We start from the raw sequence: 27684 nt of genomic DNA, 5'->3' as shown, positions 1-27684 counted from the left end.
GTCTGACTCCAATACCGATAACCTGATTCTAAACCATATCGTCTTGCATTGCCAGTATCCAAATGAATCCTTCCAACCTGTCAGTGCCGATGTCGGTGAAGTATCTGTGAAGTGCATGTCGGTATGCAACTAAACCAAAATATGAAGCTGGAATAACTTGCCATGTTGCCATCATTGACAAGATATTGAAACCAACCAATTGAGTGTCAATTGCCTACAAATTTATGTATGGCGTTTGCTGAGGAGATGAAGAAAGAATTTGAAATGTCTCTTATCGGTGAAATTAAGTTTTTCATGGGGTTGCAGGTCTAGCAATTAGATGGTGGAACATTTATTTGTCAGAGTAAGTATGTAAAGGAAGTGTTGAAAACATTTGGCATGGAGGATTGTAAACCGGTTGGTACTCTGATGGTGATAGGTTGCAAATTATGTAAGCAAGATGATTCACCCTCTATTGATGAAAAGGAATACAGATCCATGATTGGTAAGTTGCATTATGTTGTTCATAGTACGCCTGATATTGAACATGTTGTTGGTTTGTTTGCTATATTTTAGAACGATCCCAAGGAGACTCACTTGGTAGCAGTGAAAAGGATATTTTGGTACTTGAAAGGAACAATAGACTATGGTTTATGGTATCATTATAAAAATGATTTTTCTTTGGAAGTGTTTACTGATGCAGATAGGGTAGGCAATGTTGATGAACAAAAAAGCACTATCGGTGGAGCTTTTCTTCTTGGAGGTAGAGTGGTTTCTTGCACAAGTAAGAAGAAAACATGTGTATCACAGTCAACTACAAAGGTAGAGTATGTTGCAGCATCGATAAATTGCAAATAGGCAATCTGAATGAGACATGTATTAGAAGGTTTTAAACTTGATATGTCTAAACCGGTAACTATTTATTGTGACAATACAAGTGCTATTAATATCTCAAAAAATATTGTGTTACATGCAAGGACAAAGCACATAGAATTGAAATATCACTTTGCGAGGGAGAGAGTCCAGGAGAAGCAATTTAGAATGGAGTATGTGACAAGAAAATAGCAGCATGTAGACATTTTCACAAAACCATTGCCAAAGACTACCTTTGAGTACCTTAAAGGTAAATTAGGGGTCTGACCCCTACATAAGAACAACTAAGATGTAGGACATGCATCAATCAAGTGGGCTTACTGAATATCTTTTACTGAGGATTGATGAAATGGTGGCTACTCTGCAGGGGGAGAAACTTAGATGAGATTTGATGACAAGCGATGAATATGCACCTTTGGCATTGTTGTCAAAGGGGGAGAAGAAATATATTAGCCTAAGGAGGAGAAGATGTGTAATAGAAAGGGGGAGAAGAAATGAATATTTAGTTCCAGGTAAAGATAAATTGAGTGAACCGATAGAAGAGTGAAGTACAACAAAGAAGTTTCTGAACTGAGCAACATGATTCTAGTTGAATATGTTGGAGTTTATGTTGGTGTTGCCATCAATTCCAAAGGGGGAGAATGTTGGCAGATTGGAATAATTGATGTAGATCAAGAATGGCGACTGAACTGGTAAAGGATTGTTTGTGATGACATTGTGATGAAGAGATTGAGATTGATGAATAATGGTAAACAATAAATACCCTAACTAGTACTGAGAGGGGGGGTGAATCAGTATAGACAAAAACTTCTCAACAACTTATCAAGTTAAAACAATGATAACCGGTTGTCTTCATCACTGAACTTAACCATAGAAATTCATGTTAAACACGGTAAGACTTCAGACATCTAAACCAGTAAAACTTAATACTTCAAATATAATTCAACACTTGATAACTACTTCACCAATATACATATGCATGTGTTGTATTAGTAATACCATAACCATTAGCTCTGCATGCATAATCACATAAACAAAGAATACTCAATCATCACATGAAAAATGTACAACTCATGACACACAGTTTTTTCACGTGGAAACCCAAAAGGGAAAAACCACGGTGGGGATGAATACCCATGCAAGCTTTTTTTTGAACTCTTTTAAAGATCGCTCTATTAGGATCCTAGTTCAGGTAAATACTTTACAATAAGGTTCTATTAGGAACCAATCTTGTTAAAGATCACCTGATTAAGGGATGGCTATATACCCTATTAAAGGTTGAAACACTGTTAAAGGTTACCTTGCTAGAGGATTTGAAGAACTCAATGATCTTGAGTCAAGTGGTTAGAGGATTGACAATATGCATGTTAAAGCTACCTGGTCAAGGGATTTTCCTATTGTTGAAGTGGTTACAAGATAATAGGTAAAGCTTTGATCTGATAACATCACTACATGCTAAGGAAGATCCTTTCCAGTTCCTCTACTCTGCAATCACACTCTGCAGTTTTCCACTCATTGGTCTGGCAAGTATCTCATCACTCGGATACAAACACAACATTTGCCAACACTTATAATAACAAACATCATCAACCTTATAGACAACAATTAGGTCGGTAGCATAAACCCTAAACATTTAGGTTTACAATTACAAGCCGTCCAATCCTGACCGTTCAAACACTTTGCATAGAATAAAACAATCTCAAACGGATCACAAGTCATTGTGTATCATCCATTCTTCACTGCACATGGGAATTACTAACCCATCATGCTCTCTTCACATACCGCTAAGAAGAATATTCATTCCCGAGGTAGACATTTAATGCAATCGATCTTCACATGCAAGATCCTCAAGAAAATCCTTTACGTACACAAAACTGACGTGGCATCTTGATCTCATCCTTATTTCTTAGCTAACTCATCATAGAATATCACCAGTTGCATCGTACAAGTTAGATTGCCAAACCGGAAACCCTAGAGCTGAGACTACCAAACGGTAGTCACACTTAGTGAAACCCTGACACCGGTTCACTACATCTCTTCATACCAGTTCTCCAACTTGAACATCAATAAAAACTTCTTCCAATATTCATACCGGTTCACCTGTACTTATTGACATCAATGACAACATACATTATCATCATAATTATCATACCGGTTCATCATATGCCAATAGAGATTGCATGATCGGATGACTTTGATCAGTTATTTGTGTTGTCATTGATGGAAACTAATGTTTACTATGTTGTATTTTGTCATCTAAGTCTTTTTGGTCGACCAAAAATGCCTTACTAGTATTATAGATAGTGAACTAGGAAATATGACCTTAACCGGTAAACAAGGAATGTTTTGATTTGATCTAGTGATTGATGATGATTGAAGTGTTGCAGTTTGGAATGTGAGCTTGTATCATTGTAATATGTATCTGACTAGAACCGCATTATGTTTTGGTTATCAGAAATCATGTTTATGATTTTTGTTGTATTTTCGTTAGGTTTTAAGAAGGGTTTAAGGACCGGTAAATAATTCTCATAACCAGTAACAATTTTTGGTTTGGCAGTGATCTACATCGAGTTCAAATGTTGGTGATGTCATAGCACAAACCACGTGAAGTTTTTGAAAGATGTTTTGGCACTTTTAGAGAGCGAATTTCTAGGAAATATGCAAACTGCTTAGTGGAGTGTTCCAAGGGTTTGACTTTGTACTAGATCAAGATGTGATGATCATTCAATAGTTGTAATTGATTTGTAATTGATTGTAATGATCAATAATGATTTGTAATGAATTGTAAAAGATCTCTGATTATATGTTGTAAGTCTTAGGGTTTTGTAACTGACTAAGTTGTAAAGGTTATTTATGTTGGTACAGTTGATATTTGGTGTGCCGGTGGTTTTCAAAAAAGTGTGAAGTCAGACCAGAGTATGAGATTTTCCAAAGAGTGGTAGATTTGGAGCTTAATTGGATATGATCAAACAAGAAGTTACGTGTTGTACCCAGATCATTCACTATTGTTCTCTAACAATTGCAGTAGTCAAAATCCCTTAACCGGGTAGGTCCTAACAAGCTTTAAATTGTAAATCCCTTAACTAGGTAGCTCTATATAAGAGTGTTAAATCCTCTTGCGAGGTTGATCCTAACAGGTCAAAACTCCTAACAGGGCTTATCATCTAAATCCCTTAACCAAGTGACTCCTAATAGGGTCTTCTCCTAATAGGGCATCATTGTAAGCTTCTAACTGAGCTAGGCTCCTAAACAGGGAGCATTTTGAAAGAGTGCACATTTTTTTGTGGGTACCAATTCCCACCATGGTTTTCCCTATTTGGGTTTCCACATGAAAAACATGTTGTTTGTAAGGTGAATGCTATTATGTGTTGTTATGTTTTACTTTTAGTTTATGCATATTGATGAACACTTAATGAGCTTTTCTAATAAACTATTTTAACAGTTGGTTATCAGTGATTACCAATAATGGTAAATAGTTTATTACTAGTTTATGTTTATTTTGAAGAAGTTTTATAAGTTCAAGTTTTAAGATTGAAATTATTGTTAATATTGATTCACCCCCACTCTCAGTATTAACCAGATCCTCTAAGATTATCATTTTATTCATCCCATTGGCCACAATACTATATGTATATTTTCTCCCATGATGTATTTCCTGTCTATCAAACTGCCAATGTCTACCCAACAAAAGATGACAAAATTCCATAGGCATAATATCACACAAGACTTCATCATGATAATTCCCAATTTTCAATTTCACCAAACATTGTTCACTTACTAACAATTTATGTTCATCCTGAATCCATGCTATCTGATAAGGCTAAGGGTCTTTCAATCTCTCCAATTTCAACTTATTCGCCATCTCTTATGAAACAAGATTATTTGAACTACCACTATCAATAACAACTTTACAACACTTACCAGATACCTTACATCAAGTCTTGAACAGATTCTTCCTCTGCAAGAGCTCTTCATTTCCTCTGGTATGACACAAAGCTCTCATCATCATCGATAGTTCTCCATCTTTCAATTTACATTCTGATCTGGTGAGTTTTCTTCCACCACTACTGCTCTTCTGATATTTTTTTTCTTCCTACACTTGAATGCACGGTGTCCTTCTCCTCCATACTTATAGAAAGTTCCTCTAAATTTCCTCTTGTCTTGTCTTCCAAAGTTCTCATTCTAGTAACCATTTGGTTCTCTCTTCCAGTAGAAATTTCTATCATCCTTCCAGTATGAATTATCTTCCTTGTTCACTTCCTTGTCCTTGTTCTGCTCTGTACTGGTTCCTCTTCCTCTGGTATATCCTCTTCCTCCTTGAAATATTCCTCCTGTAAACTTTTCACCTCTGCCTCTCTGCCTTTGCTCCTATCATTTGTTTAACTTCCCTTCTACCTTTAGGGCATACTGGTAAGCCTCTTTAGCACACTCCAATTTGATCATACTGAGTTCATCTTGTATAGACATCTGCAATCCATTCAAATATCTTGTAACTTGTTCAACTTCATCATCAACATGTCTAGATCTGATATTCAACTTGTAAAATGCTTCGTTGTACTCCTTCACACTAGATTCCTTCTATCTCGAATTCTACAACTTTTGGAACAAGTCTACTTGATAATTCATCAGCACAAACTTTGACTTCAACTTAGCAATCATTTGATCCCATGTCTTAATCTTCTCTTTACCTCTTCTTTGTCTATCAACTTGCAAATGCTCCCACCAAAGAGATGCATGACCTTTCAACTGGGTACAAGCATATTTCACCTTCTTCTCTTCTGTAGTTTTTTCAAAATCAAAATTCTTCTCCATCTCCGAGATCCAATCCATCAATTCATCTAAATCTAACTTCCCATCATATTTCGGTAGGGTAAAATGTGATTTATTGTTAACTCTACTCAAAACCCCAAAAAAAATTTCCTCATCCATATCAACTGCCGATAGGTTTTCTTGTTCTATCGGGGCTTCTTCTCCTTAATATTCACTCACATCTTCAATATGTCAGCCTCTTCTTTAGGTCATCTCCATGGCTTCTAACCGAGCTTCTATTCCTTGCAACATATACACCACAGTAGGGTCTGCATTCCCATGTACTCCACCATTCCTAGCTCCTCTTCATGCTATCATTCATGCTATTCCTCTACGGCTGCAGGTAAGATCCACCACCCTACAACCAAATTTCAGGATACACAACCTCTAAAATGAAACTTCGCTCTGATATGACTTGAAGCAGTCACCGGTGAGGAGGGACCTCAAAGAGATCAATTCAGACTGGTCAACAAGAGTAAACACAACTGAAACACAAAGATATGATGGAGGCAATGCAAAACAGATTGTTTTATTTCTTGATATTTGATTGCATCCAACCGGTAACAATCGGGTTACAATATAGCGGCTCATAGGCCTGGTAGAATAGGTCACAACCAAGACCTTGAATCTTAAGATCTATCTTCTACGCATAGCCTAGATACTTGATTCTTTGATTGATTACATTCTAATGTGTAATTACAAATATTTATATCGATCCAAAGGATCCATTTGGCACAAAAAGCGATCAAAACCCGAAGAACAAGACCTAACATGTAAATCAACAAGGTCAGCCTTTGCCAAGAGATTCCTCCAAAAAATCCAAAGGATGAAATGTAGATCATGGGAATGTTGGCATAATGGATGAATTGATTATGTGTTGCATTGATGTCAATACTAGCTATTATGGTTGGTTACCGACAGACAATTTTTGGTTACCGGTAGAAGATCTAGTGTTACCAGTAGAAGAGACTATCTGCTAGAAACTTTCGGCATGTTTGGATCAGTGAAGTATATTTGATTTCATGTGTTATATCCTCCATGAGCATGTTTTGGTCAGTTGGTATTGGCTTGATAATTAGATGCTATCATACACTCTGGTAAACCCTTACCGACACTAGTTTAAGGCTTTACCAACAGAGCTTTCATTAAGGAATCGTGACATAATGCATAGTTGGTATTCGTGCAGCTTCTTCATGGATTTCAAGATGTTGAAGATGTTCTTTAATCGTGCTTCAACTGCTTTAAGATATTGCTTTGGCATGGTGGACACATAATAGGTATGGTGCCTATCTAGGTTATGGACCGATATCATGCTAACGTGTACTCTACATGGTATGGGGATGTTTTGAGAGGATTTACGGATCTGATGTTGTTGTTTTGGTCTTAAGCTGACATGGAATATCATTGTAATATGGAATTATGTAATGATCTTACTGTAATATCTTTTAGGTGGCCAACCTAATTGGTTTAGGCCTTAGGTTTTGTATAAATAAGAGGTAGAAACTTTTTGTAAATTATCATGGTTATTGGAAAGGTCATGGTCAAGGAATGTAATGTGCGAATATTGTAATATCATTTAGGCATAGGTGTTGGTCGATCATTGGTGATCATATTGGATTCAGAAGAGGATTTAGTCCTCCGGCACTGAGCTTAACAGGGACTGTAATTAGGCATGGTAGATGCTATTTCTAGCAGTTCACTCTATTGAATTGTTCTCCATTTATCTTGAGATGATTGTAGCCTCTCTGTAGTCAGTGAGACTCTATTGTAATGAGTAGTACGCTCTAGGTGGTGTGCCTTCCTACCAGTGCAGGCCCCTCATTGTAAGACATACTTTCTATAGAAGTATCATCTGACTGTGGGTAGGCTTCCCACCATGGTTTTTTCGTTTCTGGGTTTTCCACGTACAAATCATGGTGTTATGTGGTATGGTTTCTTTGCATTGATTATTTGGTTAATTGTTAAGTTGTATTGTTTACCGGTATCTATTCCTACCGATATTCGTATATGTTTTACCAGTACTTGATTTGTTTAAGGTTGTATTGTGGATTAAAAGTTATAATCTATTAACAACTGATTCACCCCCCCCACCCCCTCTTAGTTGTTCACTGGTTATCCTAACAATTGGTATCAAAGCTTTGGTCCTCTTTTGCAGAAGCTTAACTACTTGAGGCAGATCCTATGGCAACTAACACTTCTAGTTCATCAGCAACTATTTTTAGAAGAGAAATCTCTAAGCTTGATGGAACAAATTATGGGATATGGAAAATTCAAATGGAGACTCATCTTAAATGTCTTGGAAAAGATATTTGGGAGATCACTGAGAAAGGATACACACCTTATGATCTAGCATCTGGCAATCCTCCTCCTGTAGACCTGGACAAGAATATTGAAAATGATTGCAGAGCTAGAGAAGCCCTCTGTGTGCACTTACTGATCAGCATATTATTGGATTGATTGATAAATCATCGACTAAGGTTATGTGGGACAAATTGCAAAATTTGAATGAAGGAGATCCTACTGTCAAAATTGCCAAACTTGATGGTTACCGGGTAAGATATGAAAACTTGAAAATAGAAGATAATGAAAGAATTATTGTGCTTATGGAAAGAGTAAATGAGATTGTTATGGGAATTAAATGCTGTGGAGGATTTCTAAGTGAACATGAAATATTTTCCAAAGTCTTGAGAGCCCTTCCACTAGCTTACAAGATGAAGTCAACTGCAATTAATGAGTTAAAAACAATAGAAAACACCTTAGTGAATAGAGACATTCTGATTGGGAAATTATTTGCTTTTGAGCTTGAAGAATTTGGATCTTCTGGAGCTATAAAGTCTGAACCTACTTTTCATGCATCATCATCAACATCTACCAGCAAAAGTGATTGGAAATCCCTATATGCAAAAGAATTGGAAGACATGAGGAAAGAAGATGAAGAACTTGAGCAACTTGAGGACTTATTTGCTAGAAGAATACCTAAAGGACCAATTGGAAGTAAGTATGAAGGAAAAGCACCTTTAAATGTTTTGCATGTAATAATATTGGTCATTTTGCATCTAGATGTCCTGAAAGGAATGCAAGGTTTGAGGAAAGAGTTAAAAAATCTTTTAAGCCTAACCAAACCAGATATAAATTCAAGAAGAGTATACAATGCTACATAGCCTATTAGGAAGGAGTAACTGATGACTCTGGAGATGAACCGGCAGAAGACTCTGCTAGTGGATCCGACAATGGAAAGGAATGGGTATTCTATGCTTTGAAGGAAGATGAACTGGAACTGGCTACCAAGAATGAAGAAAAAGCCCTGGTAGCAAAAGTTGAAGATAAGGATGAATGGGTAATTGATAGTGGATGCTCACATCATATGACTGGAGATAAAAGGAAACTTATGTCCCTGCAAGAATATAATGTCGGTCAAGTCAGATTTGGAGATGACAAGGCATGTATGATCAAAAGTAGAGGTATTATTTCTTTGGATGGCAAGCATAACATTGATAATGTCTATTATGTAGAAGGTTTACGGTATAATCTTTTGAGTGTTGGTCAATTGGTTGATAAGGGTTTTCAACTCTAGTTTAAAGATAGAAAATGCAAAATCATTAACAAGACTAGTTTGGAGATTGCAACCGGTATTCAGACAAGAAGTAATAACTTTCACTTGAACACTAGTAATAAGACATGTTTGATTGCTTATATTGATGAGAGTTGGCTATGGCATAAGAGGTTGTGTGATGTTAATTTTGATTGTATTATTAAGATCAGTTCAACTAAGTCGGTTAGAGATATACCTAAGATTATGAAGCCTCATAATCTGGTATGTAAGGAATGTCAATTGGGTAAGCAAGTTAGAAGTTCTTTTAAGAGCATACATAATAAATCTAATGATGTACTTGATTTAATTCACACTGACTTATGTGGTACAGAAATGACTAGAAGCTTTTAATGTGATAGGTATTTCATATTGATTATTGATGACTATTCTAGAATGATGTGGGTGACTTTTATAAGGGAGAAGTCTAAATATTTTGAGAAATTCAAGATCTTTAAAGAAAAGGTCGAAACTGAAACTGGATTGAAAATCAAATGTCTAAGATCATATCATGGCGGTGAGTTCACTTCTCATGAATTTAATAGTTATTGTGAGATAAATGGAATCAGGAGACAACTATCTACACCTAGTACTCCTCAACAAAATGGAGTAGTTGAAAGAAAGAACAAAAGCATTTTGGATGCAGCTAGATCTATGATGATGGAAGACAAATTGCCTCATATCTATTGGAGAGAAGTAGTGAGTAAAATATTCTACACATTCAATAGAGTTCACATTAAAGGTGAAAATAGTAAGACCCCTTGTGAACTATGGTTTGGACATACACCTACTGTTAAGTATTTCAGAATTTTTGGAAGTGAATGATATATCAAAAGCAATGTTTCAATTGGAAAGTTTGATCCTAGACATGATGAAGGGATATTTCTTGGTTATTCAATTCAAAGAAAAGCATATAAATGTTATAACCAAAGATTCCAGAAAATTGTAGAGAGTGCTAATGTGAAAGTGGATGAACAGTACATAAATCATTCTATATAATATGATAGGGAACCAGCAGTGGAAATGATCATAACTAAACTAACAATGCCTCAACTAGTATAGGAAGCTGAGACAGTTACACCGACACAATCAAAAAATTCAACTATGACTAATGATCAGAGCAGTGAACCTGAAGTTCAAAAGACACCTAGGTATGTAATATTAAATCATTCTAAAGATAAAATTATTGGAGATAGAAACAAGGGAGTTATGACAAGAAGAAAACTAGGTAATGAAGAGGTATGTCTTATTTCTCAAGTTGAATCGACAACTGTTATTGAATCTTGTAAAGATAAACATTGGTTAAAGGCTATGGAAGATGAATTAGATCAAATAGAGAAGAATGAAACTTGGTCTTTAGTTCCCCGACCTAAAAATAAGAATGTTATTGGAACTAAATGGGTTTTTAGAAATAAACTGAATGAGGATGGTCAAGTTATAAGGAACAAGGCTAGATTGGTTTGTAAAGGATATTCTAAAATGGAAGGAATTGATTATGGTGAGACATTTGCACATGTAGCTAGAATTGAAGTTGTTAGACTATTTATAAGAACTATAAGGTTGATCAAATGGATGTTAAATGTGCATTTTTGAATGGTCAGCTAGAGGCAGAAATTTACATTGAGTAACCTGATGGATTTAACCTAAAAAATGATAAAGATATGGTTTGCAGATTGAAGAAAGCTTTCTATGGATTGAAACAAGCTCCTTGAGCTTGCTATACAAGGTTGGATAAATATCTTTTGAAGCTTGGTTTTACTAAAGGCAATGATGATAGTAATCTATATTATAAGATCACTAATAATGATATTCTTATTATTGAAGTTTTTGTTGATGATATCATTTTTGAAGGAGAAGATAAACTGTGCATGGAATTTTCTAACAACATGAAAAATGAATTTGAAATGTCCATGATTGGTGAGATGAAATTTTTCTTAGGTTTGCAGATTACTCAAACTAACAAAGGCATCTTTATCTGTTAAACTAAGTATTTGAGGGAATTGTTGAGAAAGTTTGGTATGGAGAATTCCAAACCGGTAAGTACTCCTATGGCTACAAGTGAGAAATTATCTATCAAGGATACTTCTACACCAGTAAATCCGACAAGGAAGAGCACTTCTGGTGGAACTTTCTTTATTGGAAAGAAACTAGTTTCATGGATCAGCAAAATACAATCATGCATTTCTTTATCTACTGCAGAAGCTGAGTATGTTGCAGTAGCAACTAATTGCACTCAAGTCTTGTGGATGAAGCAAATGTTGATGGATATCAGGGTAAACTATAGTGAACCGGTAGTTATCTACTGTGATAACTCTACAACTATTCACATGTCTAAGAATCTAGTATTTCACTCTTAGACTAAGAAAATTTCAATAAAGTATAACTTTCTGAAGGACAAGGTTGAAGCAAAGGAAGTCAAATTGGTTTATGTGAACACTAAAGAACAAATTGCAAACATAATCACTAAACCATTGTCTAAGGAATCATTTGAGTATTTGAGAGACAAGTTAGGGGTTTTTGCCCCTCCACTAGAGACTTGATTGATGAAGTTTGTCATCAATATAGCATACATTACTAGAGACATTATTCATTCTGGCACTGATGAGTGGTTCTACTACTCAAGGGGAGTAGTCATCTTTGAGATTCAGAGGTTTATATCATTGCTTTGATATATTTGTCAGATTTCTAGCATTGATGTCAAAGGGGGAGTGATAGTAATGTGAAAAAACATTCAGAACCTTACATAGATATCATTCATAGGGGGAGAACTATTGATTATTGGTTGTCTTGCATAAGGAGAGACTTGTTTGGCATTTCTTGGTACTTAGATGTTTTTCACATCTAGTATTGCCATCAATGTCAAAGGGGGAGATTGTTGGCATAATGGATGAATTGATTATGTGTTGCATTGATGTTTTGTCATTGATGTCAACACTAGCTATTATGGTTGGTTATCGAAAGACAAGTTTTGGTTACCGGTAGAAGATCTAGTGTTATCAGCAAAAGAGACTATCTATTTGACACTTTTGGCATGTTTGGATCAGTGAAGTATATTTGATTTCATGTGTTATATGCTCCATGAGCATGTTTTGGTCAGTTAGTATTGGCTTGGTAATCAGATGCTATCATACACTCTGGTAAACCCTTACCGACACTGGTTTAAAGCTTTACCGGCAGAGCTTTCATTAAGAAATCATGATAGGATGCATAGTTGGTGTTGGTGCAGCTTCTTCATGGATTTCAGGATGCTGAAGATGTCCTTTAATTGTGCTTCAATTGCTTGAAGACATTGCTTTGGCATGGTGGACCTAGAATAGGTCTGGTACCTATCTAGGTTATGGACCGGTATCATGCTAACGTGTACTCTACATGTTATCAGGATGTTTCGAGAGGATTTACGGATTTGTTGTTGTTTTGCTCTTAAGCTGATATGGCATATCATTGTAATATGGAATTATGTAATGATCTTACTATAATATCTTTTAGGTGGCCAACCTAATTATTTTAGGCCTTACGGTTTGTATAAATAAGAGGTAGAAACTCTTTGTAAAGTATCATGGTTATTGGAAAGGTCATGGTCAAGAAATGTAATGTGTAAATATTGTAATATCATTTAGGCATAGGTGTTGGTCAATCATTGGTGATCGAATTGGATTCAGAGGAGGATTTAGTCCTCTGGCACTGAGCTTAACTGGGACTGTAATCAGGCATGGTAGATGCTTTTTCTAGCAGTTCACTCTATTGGAGTGTTGTCCATTTATCTTGAGATGATTTTAGCCTCTTTGTAGTTAGTGAGACTCTTTTGTAATGAGCGATACACTCTAGGTAGTGTGCCTTCCTACAAGTGTAGGCCCCTCATTGTAACACATATATTCTATAGAAGTATCATTTAACTGTGGGTAGGCTTCCCACCATGGTTTTTCCCTTTCTGAGTTTTCCATGTACACATCATGGTGTTATGCGGTATGGTTTCTTTGCATTGATTATATGGTTAATTATTAAGTTGTATTGTTTATCAGTATCTATTCCTACTAGTATCTGTATATGTTTTACTAGTACTTGATTTGTTTAAGGTTGTATTGTGGATTTAAAGTTATAATCTATTAACAATTGATTCACCTCACCTCTCTCAGTTGTTCACTGATTTTACTAACAGGGAAAAGCTCAGCCACATGCCAATGAACATTGAAATCAATGTCGAAGAGTCTGGAAGCTTTGGAAGGGATTCTAGTAGATCACCGAAATAGGTCTAGGCAATCGGTAACAAAGAACTGTCAACCGATAACAGGAAACCATCATGAAAACCAGTAGCAATATCTTGCCAGAAAATAATCCAAATTCTATGTGGTCTGGAAATAAGAAATATGATCAAGTCTTCAAGTAGAATCCAACTCCACAGGATCTAGTGAGCCAAAACTGAGACATACAAAAAGAAAAACTGAAACTACAAACAGAAAGCAAAACAAAAAGGAATTTTTTGATTGCTATGAACTGGGGATGCTCTTGCATCAAATAGAAGTGTGGTGATCCATTTTGGTTTGATTGAGTGCAGTTTCACATGCACATTTTTCTTTCAAAACAACCGGTAGCTGACTGAGACAGAGAGAGTATTTAGCATAGTAGAGACGGTCAAAGATTCAGAGCCTAACTAGAACTCATCTTTGCATAGTTAGATGTTGATTAAGATATTATTTTATTGTACTTTCCTATTGTAAACAAATTCTAAGTTAGTTTGACTTCCTTGAGGGTTGTATATGTTGGCATTCTACACTCTAATGAGAATAGTTGATGTTGTCATTGATGGCAACCAACTAGCAACCAACCGGCAACATGTTTCTACACATGCACCGGCATCACCAATATCATACACTGGCACCAGCAGGCACTTTCACCGGCATCTAGATTACACTGGAAATGAAGTATACCGGCACTTGGGCCGACATGGGATAAAGTTTTGTTAATGTGAATTGTTTTGTAAATGTAATTAACTATTTGTAAGCCGACTTGGTATATTGTATAGATTCATAAATGTATGAGATCTCATAGGTCATTTTGATGATGAAGTAATGGAAGAATGTAATTATTGTATGAGGTGATATAGTGGACAACGAAAGTTTTGGTTAAGGTATCTAACTGAGCTTAAACTGGTACTGAACCAGATATTTGAGATGCTATTTTGAGCAGTACATTGTATTGGATTTAATTATCCATATTGTACTCAATGAGACTCTTTTGAGCAGTGCACTCTAGGCAGTTGGCCTTCTTGCATGTGCAGGCCCTTATTGTAATGAGTATTTATTCATTGGCTAGTGAGTAAATATTGTGGGTCACAAATCCCACCGAGGTTTTTCCCACACCAAGTTTCCTCATTAAAATATCTTGTGTTATGGTGTGTTTCTATGCTATCTTTGTTATTTGTGTTTACTGCATTAATTCTTGTTTATCGGTACACTATTTTGAGTTACAAAGCTATAATAAGTTTAAATATTCATTTAACCGGTTAGACACTAATTCAACACCCCCCCCTCTCTCAGTGTCTTTGGGACTATCATTGAATCTAACAATTGGTATCAGAGCATGGTCCTCTATTTGCAAAAACCTAAGATCTTGATGAAGATTTTGAAACCAATATAGATGGACAACCTAAGAAAATAGTTGGAAGGAGCTCTTGAAGATTTTGATGCAAAATAATTGAAGAATATCAAATGTGAAGATGATCTAAGGACTGCTAAGGAATTCGTTAAAGGACTTCGAACCTGGTTATAGCACAAAATAAAAGAAAAGAACTTCATGAGAAAATGCAGAAACATGATGATGAAAAGGAAACTCTTAGTGATATTGTAGACAAGTTGAGGAAAGAGAACACTAACATGAGAAATGAAATGCAAGACTTAACCATGAGGCTATGTAAGGATCTTGAAGACAGAAAGAAGAAAGAAGAAGACTTGACTAGGAGACTTAATGATGGAGGTAATTAAACTCTAAGACTCAGTCATGAAAATGATATGCTAAACACAAAACTGATTCACATGGAACATGATAAAGATGAGCTTGTGAGACAAGATGGAATTCTTGAAAATGAGTTGATCACTACAAATAAACACAAAGCAAATTCAAGAAAATTTCAGAAAGACTTGATAACATGTTGAAAAGACAAAAACCTGATGCAAATACAATTGGACTTTGATTTGAACATGGAGAAAGTTTGGGGACTGCAAACAATCAAGATCACAGTAAACCAGTAAGACAACCTGATGCTTATAAATTCAATGGGAAATGTTTCAATTGCAATAAATTTGGTCATAGAGAAAATTAGTGCAGATTTAGAAATAATCAGAATACAAACTTACCCACCATTCAATGTTCCAAATGCAATAAAGTTGGTCACAACTCAGAAAATTGCAGAATCAATGTGAAATGTTATGTTTGTGGTAGATTTGGGCATTTATCTAGTCAATGCATGACACAAACTGGTCAAGGATATGGAAAAGCTATTCAGAGAAATAATGTAACTTGTTATGCATGTAATAAGATTGGGCATATTGCAAAATTTTATAGAAGCAAGACTATACCAGCAAACAATAAAGGATCTAGTGTAAAGGGAAAAGAAAAGGTAAATGAAATAAATCAAGAATTTTCAAAACAATGGATTAAGAAGGGAGATCAAAAAGTTGATGAATCTATCTCTACACCAGTAGAACAGATTAATCCTCCACCGGTAGGAGATTCTTCATCTAACTAAGGAATAATCCTTAGGGGGTATTGCAGCAAATTGAAAATCATGCATTTTACCCTCGGTTGATGGGAAGAAGACACATTTCTTCTTTACCAGTAGATATGTTAAGTTTTCACTTAACCGGTGAGCATTTAATGCGGTTTTAAAGAACCTTTTTGCCTATAAAGCACCCAAAAACCCTCATTTTGACTCACCAAGCATTCAAGAATTTAGAGAGCGCGAAATTGAGCAAGGGCATTCTAAGGCGAAGCAGCAAAGTGATTTTTGGACATTCAGAGAATTTCAAGTTAAGAGGTATTTATCAAAATGGCAACTTCATCTTATGTTCCTAAGTTTATTGCAAAACCTATCATTTTTTAAACATCAAACACCCTAGATTATTCCTGAGATTGCAAAGCAGGATGATTCTGTTGGAGCTTTTTCAAAAATTATGAAGGGTGTCGTATTTGATGAAGACCCTAGAATCTACATCCATTGCAACATAGAAGACCTAGGGACGAGGATTTGAAGAAAATGTTTAATGAGGTTATTACCGATGAACAAGGTGTGATTAAACCTGAACATAAGATTTTGGAAGACTTAGGTTTTGTAGAAATACTGAACATTCCCAAAATTCCAAAAGAAGTTGTAAGACTTGTATTAAGAAGAGTCCATAGAGAGTTCATGTGGTTAGAGTCTATTTGAAAGATAACCAAGGAAGCAATTAAATCAGTTATTGGTTTACCTTCAACTGGTAGTAGACCTGATAAAACCAAGAAAATACCTAACAAGAGTGTGACAAGCTTAACCAGAGCCAGATCTGATAGGAGATCACTTAGAGTCAATGATGTTAAGGATATAAATGTGAGATATGTAAGTATCATACTTGGATATAAAGCAACACATGCTAATAGACTGAATTCGGTTTCTAGCCTTTGTATTCACAGTGCATATTAGATGGTGAACAATAATACTAAGATTGACATTTGTGAATGGCTTAAAGATGAACTTATTGACAATTTGAAGAATATTAAGGGAGATAAGAAAGGTGCTTTCCATTTTGGGAACCTACTAGTATGCTTAATGTTGTACTTTACCAAAGAGATACCTGGCATAGGTCACAAAGATTTTGGTTATGACATACCGGTAGGAAAATAGATGCAGGAAGCTTTCTCTGTTATGGGCACTGACTGTGATAAGAACATTGCGGATTACTTTAAATCTTTTCAAACTAAGATGAGAGCAAGAGAGAGGTTACCGTAGAGCAGTTGATAAATATGACAAGCAAATTTGTTTTGTTATTAAAAGAGATGAGACTTGGATGGAAGCAGTAAGCCCTAGAACTATTTGGGTTACTGAGATGGGTTATGAGGTAGACCTACCTATTCTAGAAACAAATGCAAAAGCCCTACTTGATGCACCTAGGGAGCCATCGGAAGGAATATTTGGTAATGCTAAAACTATTGCAAGTAATGCATCTATGCAAAAAGGAAGGAGGAAAAGAGACAAGTTTATCAGAGATACCTCTAAGAAGGCTAGTGAAATTAAGGAAAATGTCATGAATATCAGTGGTATATCAGCTAGTGAGCTTAAAGGACTGCAACCGGAAGCACATGTTTCACCAGTTGTGACATCTTCTGATACTGACAGTGGAAAGGCTGTTGAGTTTAAGAGAGTAGAAAGGAAAAGAAAAACCCCACAAGTACCCCCTCCTTCTCCCAAAAGAACTAGGACACTAAGGAAAAAGCAACAGGAAGTTAGGGAACCTAAGAAGAATCTTACACCAAAGAAGAAATAGACACCGGTTACCCCTACACTAGATGATCTACTGAATGAAATAACACAAGAAGGTAATCTAGTAAATGTAAAAAGATTGTATAATTATTTTAAGGATTCTGACAAAGAAACTATTGAACAAAGTATTATTTTACATTTGGATATTTACAAGAAAGTTTTGATTGAGGTTGTGGATGTTTTACCTAATGATCTCTATCTAAGACTTGAGGCTAAATGACTATTAGTGATGGAACTTGACAAGAAATTGAAAGTTGAAGCACTTTTGGTTGTACATTCAGTAAACTCTAAGGAAGAGATAGATAAGCTTATATCTAAAGCTAATCAGTCAGTATTTGTCAGTGGGCACCGACAAGTAAGCAGAATGGCTAGAAGGGCTAAGGAAATTGCAAATGAGACTACTGACAACTGGGATGACTGCTGACAACTAGGACATATTTTTTGTTGAGAAGGAAAAGAAAGAGGAAAGAAACAAACTGAAATGGACAATACATTCAAGGTATATCAGAAAGATAAGGGAAAAGGTAAAGTAGGTGGTGTACCTACTATAAAAGTAAAAGATAATTTTTCCACCACCTCTGGATACCCCTCCGGTACACACAACTAATCCACTAGATATGGCTACTGAAGGTATAATCATGATGATACTACCCCGGAGTTCGAGATACTTTTCACAATGAATGTAGATACACAAGATATAAACATTTTTGTAGATAAGGAACAGGCAGCTGATAGTGAAAATATAAAGATCTCTAAGAAACCTGCACACATTGTAGACTCTCAGAAGACTGAGAAACTGACACAAACTATTCACTCTCAGAACACTAAGATACTGGCTCAAGAAGAGCAACCAGAGACTGAGAAACCTACAAAGGATAAGACAACTAACCCAGAGCAACATGAATTAGGGACATCGACAGTTGAAGAGGTACTTGTATAGATAGAGAAACTATCAAAGGCAGAGGTACTTGTATAGACTGAGAAACCATCAAAGGGAGAGGTATATACACAGACAGATCCAACAGAAGAAAATTTAAGTAAAAAGCAACAAATGTTTGGCAATAAGGAACAAATAATAAAGGTAGTTGGAGAATCTAGCACATCAACAAGAGAATTCAGACCAACTAACATCATAGATATTCTTTTAGATTCTATCAAGAGGATAACAGATTGCAATACCTTAGCATTTAAGGCTATTGATAACACATTACCTATCTTAAAAATGATTGTACCTACTTGTAAGATAGATCAGATTAATGATTCTTTAGGTAAATTGGACACATTGTCCAAATTAATTGTTTAAAATGTTTTAACTTTGGAAAAGGTGAATGAGGATACCATTAAGGAAAGAGTTGACAAAGAGAAAAATACATTCTTTGAGAACACTATAAAAAATTGTACCAATCACTTGGACACACTATTACCGATACTTAATTCTACAATTTAAAGAAAGAGATAATGAATGCTTTAGGCTTACCTATGAGAATGATCAATTGAAGCTTGAGTTGACACAATAATGGAATAATGGTCAAGAACTTGAAAGACAAGTTGCTACCTTGAGGGATGAACTTGCTACTTCCAAAGAATACCAAGACAAATTCAAAACTAGCTCAGCTAGACTTCACAAGATGTTGGAAAGTTAGAGACATGGAAAGGATATGCGAGGTCTAGGATTTGAGAAAGGTGAATCCTCTAGATCTGATCAAGGCGATGCTAAACTTGATCAAAAGAATAGCAAGAATCCTCTGGAAAGATAGTCTAATCCTCATAAATTTAATGGTAGATGTTTTACTTGCAAAATATTTGATCATATGGCAAATCAGTGCAGAAGTAGGATGAATAATGGAATGATGAACAATAACAATATGATGAACAACATGAATAATGTTTCTACTTTTATTGGTCAGTTTCATATGCAATAATTTTGGACACAAGTCAAACGTGTGTAGAGCAGTAATAAATAAATTTAAAAACAAAAGATGCTATGCTTGTAGAATGTTTGGACTTATCTCTAATCAGTGCAGGACAAGACAAAACCAAATGAACTTCAGACCTACAAAGAATAATGTTTGCAGAGCATGCAACAAAACTGATCACATTATAAAATTTTGCAGAAACAAAAATAGTGTTCCAATTGACAAGAACAAATTAGATGAAAAAGGAAAGGCAAAAGTAGAAGAGATTAGAGATCTGCATAAGAAGATGTGGGTAAAGGAGGATGAATATAAGGCAGATAATGGATCTGTACCTGAATCCAGTGCATAATCTTCATCTAGTAACTTGGGCTTTATGCCTTAGGGGGATTTTTCATGTAGTCTAAGAACCCCCCGCTCTCTCTTTGATAGTCTGTGATCGATTCCATAAGGTTGCAGAAGGAGGAATCATAAGTGTAGATGATATCCAAATTTTTTTGAAAGGATATTGTGCTTCGGTATGGATTTTTATGAAGGTTATGAATAACCGATTGCTGCATTTATTACAATGAAAAACTAGGTTTTTGAAGGATAAAATTGCATTTGAAGTCTTCATTCTACACAATGTGATCAAGAAAGTAAGAGAAGATTGAGAGAAAGCAACTTGGTGATCTGAATAGGGAATTTAGAAAATTCTAAGAGAATTCTTGCATTGGGTTGTGGAGCGAGGTATCTATCTCCAGTGTTTCGCAAACCCTAGAATTCAAAATAGCTTCATTTTCTGGCATTGTGACTCCTTTGGTAGTTAAGATCAAGGATAGGGCTTGTCCAATCTTCAAGAAACATCCATTCAAATCAGTCAAGGATGATCCGATAGGTGCATTTTCATTGGTTCCCTATAGTGTGCTACACAATCAGGACATTAGGGCTTACATTCACTGTGACCTTGAGAAACTCAAAAATGTTGACATGTTGGACCTTTATAACAAATATTTGGCCGACGGTTTAAGTAATCTCAAACCCGAATATAAGGTGTTTCTTGATAAGGGTTTCTCATAGTTTGTTCATTTCTTGTTGTTTGATGAGGCTAATGGATCCACTACATCCTGAGCCGTGTGCATGACGAGTTCATTTGGTTAGATAGACCCCACAAGATTACCAAGTAATCAATCCATGTTGTAACTGGTTTGGCTCAAACCGGTGAGGTTCCCATCCTAAGGTATCTAGTGACACCCTCATTGCTACCACTAGATCAAAATTCTATAGCAGAGCCATGACCATGAGTAATGTTCTAGAGAATGATGTAAAGTTCACTTCTATGGTGGTTGGATATAAGGTCGACTAGTCCAACTGATACAACTCTATCTCTAGTACTACCATATACTCTGCATATCAAATGCTTAAGGAGGACAAGAGGTATGATCTGAGCACGACACTTTTGAATGAGTTATTTAGAAATCTTAAGAAAATTAAGCAGGACAAAAATCATACCTTTAAATATGGAATACTCCTTATTTGCCTGGCACTCTACTTCCTACAAGAGATACCCAGTATCAATGGCAAGGTCCAACAGGCCTATGATAGACCAGTGGCCATGTAGATTAAGGAAGCTCTATGGGTAATTGGTGATGATACTATGAGAATATCTGCCCTCTAGGGATAATTCAAAACCTTCCAAGCCTTAATGAAAAATAGGGAAAGGATTCCTAAGGAGGTGATAGAGAAGTATGAGCAAACCATCTACTTCATGGTGGACAAGGATCAATGCCTGATGGAAGTAGTGGAACCCCAGATTGTTTAGATCATGCATATGGGGTATTAAGTTGACTCCATTACACTTTAAGCTTATGCACAACATCTCCCGAGTCAACTGATGGATCCCAAGGAAGGGAGATTTGGGACATTTAAGGAGAAAGATCTTAGTTTGCACCAATAGTTTACTATTCCTTCCCAGAAGAGAAAGGTAACCAAGATGGAAAAATAAGTAGTTTCTCAGATGGGATTTACCAAGGAGGAGGTGATGAAGGACAGAGAAAAACACACTTAGAAGGAGGCAACTAAGTCTGCTCTTGCTCTGGTGGCACAACCTGCAAAGCTTGCCCCATCCGAAAAAGGTGTACTTAAATAGAAAGAAAAACCTAAAAGAACTTATGTTTTTGTATCTCTGGTGGCCTTAGAAATCAAATCTGAGGAAGAAACATGATGAGCAAAGAAGAAGGGTGAATTTTTCAGGATGGTGAGGAAGCCTCAATTCAGTGGCCATAGCCTAGCAAAAAGGCCAAGTCAAATCCTTCTCCCTCTGAAAGATCTCAAAGAAGCAGACATGTCCAAGGTCAGTTAGACAAGGACCTAGAATATGGTAATATAGAAGGTAAGTATACAATAATTCCTCCACTATCAATAGATCAATTGATTGATGAGATATTGGTGGATGGAAATTTGAAGAATCTTCAAGCAAATTTTGACAATTTTGATCATAGTAATCAAAGAAAAGTAGAGGAAGAGGTAGTATTGCGTTTACATAATTTCGTAAGACATTGATTGAGTTAGAGAATCCTTCACAATATTATAGATGCCAGAAGAATGAATGCAAGTAAAATGGATAGAGAGATGAAAGAAAGAGAACTTGTAAATATATGTACATGTATAATGCATGATGAAGTTAACATATTAATTGAAGAAGCTAAGAAAAAGGAATTCAAAAGTAAAAACATAATAAATAGGTTAATGATTGGGAATGTGGAGGAGGTGAGAAAAGAGAGAGGAAATTTGGAAGAAGATCATTTAGAAGGACCCTCTGTATAAATATGCCTTCAAATCATCTCAGTCGAAAGACATGCAAGGTGATTCCGGAAGTCAGAAGGTTGAAACTCAATTTGAGGATCAACCGAAAGACCAAGGTAGCACCATAGTTGATGCTGAGACTGGTGAGAATCCTCTGGTTACTGACAGCACTGTAGTCCCTGAAAGACAACATAAGGATGCTAAGTCAGCTAAGGTGGATAAAGGAAAAGGCACATCTAATCCGACAATTGCCACTCCTTCGGTAACATGGATTTCACCCTAGATCAACCTTGATGGTTTAGTTGATCTTGGAAAGCTATCCCTTGTAGAGAAGCTTATGCTTGTTGTTGCAATCCAAGCTCAAGCCAGCCAAGACCTAGTGAAATTTGAAACTAAAGATAAAAATTTGATTTTGATGTCCATTGATGTCTTGCAAGAGGTGGCTACAAATGTACCACTAGATTCAAATAACAGCCCCTCCAGTATTGATTCAATTGATTAACAATGTAAATATACATTTTGATTCTTTGGAGAAATCGGCTACTCAAAAGGTTTGGGATAGATATAATGAAGTTAGAAAGCAGACATTCTTGAAGATGATTGAGGATGACAGGGTGACATTGAATAAGAGGTTGCAGACCATTTTTGACTCATTGTCAAAAGTTGGTAAACTATACAAATCTTGTCTCATTTTTCCTAAATTCATTATTGATATTGATAAGCAAATAAATGACTGTCAGGGCAAGCTTGCAAGTATCTCATAGTAATTTGATCCAAATGAAACTCTAACCAAGAGCATTGAAGGACAAATCATAGCTTTGAATGATCAGATCTTTGGTTTTCAAGCTGATAAGGATAAAATTTTGATAAGAGTGGGTGAACTCTGGAACTTAATTGTTGTCTGGATAGATACTATGCTGAGCAATAAAGCAGATTGTATGAAGGAAATGGCTCAACTTGTCTCATTAGAATTAAGAGAGTTATAAATTCATGCCACTATATTCAATGCATTTATTAAAATTTTGGATAACCTGACGAATGGGTGGGATACTCATCTAGGATTTTTGAAGACCTTTTATACTAACCTATTCAAATATTTGTAAAATATTTAGTTGTATATCAGTTTTGGGCAGTATCCCATCTTTGGCATTGTTGTCAAAGGGGGAGAGATGAGGTAAAAACTATATATAGAGTGTACAGTATAGTGTTGTAGGATCTTGGATTGTTGATCTAAGGGGGAGCCTTAGAATTCTTTTATTTTTTCCTCTGTTGAACAGGTTTCTTTCACATGTTTCAAAACTTAGCCATTTTTCACTGGTGTTGCCATCAATGTCAAAGGGGGAGATTATTGGAAATTGACACTCATCCATTGATTTCAGGAGACTTTCAGTTGTTGATTATTCATTTAGGGTTGTCATTGATGGTAACTCTTTGTGGTGGTTCAATCCAACAGTCATGATCAGCTTATCTGGAAGATGGAGGTAATTGGTAGCCATTTAACCAGTTAAATAGGGTATTTTGGTAACGTGTTGACCCAAAATGATTTCCAGTGATTATGATGTTTTTGGTGATTTTTTTTGTGATCTTAGTAATAGGGAAGATCTTTGAGACTTTTATGGTTATGATCTTTTGGTTCGGTACTATGATTTGTTCATGAGTGAAGCGGACTTTGAGCTACATGTTACATCTCTTGAATTTGACTTGAAGGAGATTGATTTGTGTTATGACAAGATATATAAGATCAATTTGGCAATTGATTTTTGATATAGTAAAAGTGTGGTGATCCATTTTGGTGTGATTGAGAATAGTTTCACGTGCACATTTTTCTATCAGACCAACTAGTATCCGAATGAGATAGAGATAGAGTATTTAGCAGAGGAGATAGTCAGAGATTTAGACCCTAATTGGAACTCATCTTTGCATAGTCTGATGATGATTAAGAGTTCATTTCATTGTACTTTCTCATTGTAAACATATTGTAAGTCAGTGAGACTTCCTTGAGAGTTGTATCCCTTCGAGCAATTGTAATTGAGCGGTAATCTCTAGGCAATGAGCTTGAATGCAAGTGAATTCCCCATCTATGTAATATTTATGTACTCTTGGCCATAGTATATGAATATTGTGAGTTCCATCCCCACCATAGTTTTTCCCTTTCTAGGTTTCCACGTAAAAATTATGGTGTTGTGGATTTGTGTATTTGTGGTTGCATGTTTATGTTCTTATCTGTTATGCATTATTAATCGGTGGATAAAGAGTAAGTTTATGGTTTCAATTTCTGGTATATCACTGATTCACCTCCCCCTCTCAGTGATCTCTGATTCTAATAGTAGTATCTTCTTGTGGGTTTTTGTGAACTAAGGTAACTTCAAGTTGAGTAATAAGCTTATCTCCTAGGTTGATAAAATAAATCTTGGGATGTTTGAGTTGGTTTATGAATAATAATAGTACTTTGACTCAAATCCTTAATATATTTAAAGCATAAGTGTTATAGTACCATTGCTAAATTTAAAATTTAATTATTATTTTCTATTGTTAGGTGTTATTAATGAAAATAAAATACTGATGCAACTTTAATTATGGGGAACTTGTGCATTGGTATCCTTTGAGAGAAATCTTGTAAGGATCTAACTATGTATAACTTTAATCTATTTAGAAGCATGTGTGTAGGCAATCCTTTCGCAAAGCATTCCCCTATGACCTCAAGTCCATGGGGGTAGTTGTAGGGGGTGGCTATAAAGTTAGGGGTTTTTCCTAATTGATCTAACTATTTCTCTTTAGTAGGATTTAGACGTGACTAAAATGGGCATTATATGGTTATGAAAGAGATAGTAGAAGTTGATAGTTTATATTTAATCCATATTGTATTTTAGAATATTAAGGTAATTGAATTGAATGGGTTGGCTACCTTATGACCGATATTGATTTATATTTACTTTCTGAATAGAGGTCATCTTGTGTTGGTTCAAACTTAACTCATGTCTTGTGAAATTTAATCCCCAAATTTATAGGAATCTTTTTATAGGCTCTAAATTAGTTATTTGTAAACTACATATTTTTAATCAAAATCATCTCTTATAGTTGTAATGTTAAGTTAGGTACATGCGCTAAATTTTATAGTAATGGACAAAGTAAGGGCCCTACCAGGGCATGCGTAGAGGTTGCATACCTATAATACATAGGCTACCCTTCTCCATTTGAGCTAATCATTGATGGTTCAATCCTATGACCCATTTTGAGATAAGCTTTTCTATTCTTGAGATTGATAGTATTCAAGCCAACCTATTATGTCAAAGGAGCATTAGCCATACCATATATATATCAAGATTGATTCCACAAGGAGCATGTGGGCCTGGGGGCCCACTAAATATTGATGATGCATATTCCACATTAATCTAGAGACCTAGATAGATTCCACTGTGACTATGTAGATCATTGGGCCAATTGCATGCCAATAATGGACACGTATACTTTACACTCAAGAATTAGATGCTTTATGGTCAATATCATGCAAGCCTTGCAACCAACAACATGTAGACCACCTTATTTTCTTAGGTGTCTGACAAATTACAAGGAAGAGAGTTTCTAATGAAGAATAGGTAGGTAATAATTGGACCAACCTCATATTATAATTTTTGGCATATCTTGATGTTGAAATGGTATACTTGACCTTATTGGGAAAGGATAGACAATCAATATAGTATGCTATACATAAAATCCTATTCCCACTTTCTCATTAGTGTTAACCTTTAGGTATGATCATCCTTGTAAATCTTTTAATTATTTTTAGTGTTACTACTTATCAGATTGCCATTAGTTTTATGTCAAAGTTATACTATATACTCTAGTCGGTTGTCTATTGTAGCATCCTAAAATTGCGACACTTGCAACTTCGACTGCATTTTGGTCTTCACTATGGCGACGCAACACGCAACCTGAATGGAGACCCCAAAACTTGCTCACGACACTGAAAACTGCATTTTTCAAGCACCCTGGCCTGAACCTCCTTGCACCCTGCTGTCCCGGGAGGTGGGACCAGCGCGCCCAGCACCCTGGTCCTTCAGGACCAGAGTGCCCAATGCCCTGGTCCTTCAGGACCAGGGTGCCCAGCGCCCTGGTCCCTGGGTCCTATTTTGGGCCCGGTCTCCTAAGGGGTCTCGGGTCTTTTTTGTTTGCAATTTGGAAATTAACTTTCCTAGTCGGCCTAAGGTCGGGAAAATCAGTCTATCAGCCCTAAATGACAAGTATATAAACTACATTTTCCTCTTTCATTCGACATGATGGAAAAAGCGTGGAAATTATACTCAAGCATTCAAGCATTCAAGCATTCAAGCATTCCTTCAAGCAATTGATCATTTCAAGTCTCCATTCAAGGCTAAGTGTTGCATTCAAGTCAAGGATTCAACCATTGAAGAGGAGATCACATACTACATGCTACAACATACAACATACAACATCTATACCTTCGCACATAAGGATACAAACATCCTTAGAACAAGGTATTAGTACTTGTTTTACAGTCATTTACATTTACAGCACTTGCTCATTTCTTGGTTAATTCCAAAACCGGGGTTTGACCTAAAGGCAAACCCCTAATCCCTAACCCCCCAATCATCTTCGCTTTTCTGTGTGTAGGTTGCAGGTACGTGGCTGAAATTGAAGATCTGGAATCCTTGTGTAGAGACGAACAGATCCCCCTTTGTTTCACGGATTTTTCGGAGGACTGTGGCGCCGGGTGCCATCATCCCAACAACTTTTGCTCAAATTTGTAGGATAGTGCCGTATCGACATTTTATTGCTAATTCTAGGTCCGCAGCTTCATACTGTATTCCTATCTCAGTTTATAAGCGAATCTTTATCACTTTCTATGCATGCTTAGCTTAATTCTTCTATCAACATTCTTTACAAAAGAGGGTAGCCTTGCTGTCTTAACCCTTGAAACACATTTAGCATCCAATATTGCATTGCGTGGGATTAGATCTTATGGGTTTCAACCCCTCTTTTGAATGTAAAGTCTCTCCCCTAAGTGAAAACCATCGAATCCTAGCGAACCTCCCTTCTCTCTCCTCGGAGTTGGAAGAGGGGAGAACAACTAGGGTTCGATCGTGATTTTCCACTTTACATTTTGGTGAACCTGACGTGAACATCCTTTCTGATTTTTCATGCTTAGATCTGAAAAAATTGATTACATTTCCATGTTTGATCTTTTGTAAAATTTTAGAGGTGATTGC

The sequence above is a fragment of the Cryptomeria japonica genome, chromosome 4 (genome assembly GCF_030272615.1).
Source record: "Cryptomeria japonica chromosome 4, Sugi_1.0, whole genome shotgun sequence".
In the NCBI taxonomy this organism is placed as follows: Eukaryota; Viridiplantae; Streptophyta; class Pinopsida; order Cupressales; family Cupressaceae; genus Cryptomeria; species Cryptomeria japonica.
The sequence above is the reverse complement of the archived record's forward strand: the minus strand, read 5'-3'. Positions refer to the sequence as shown.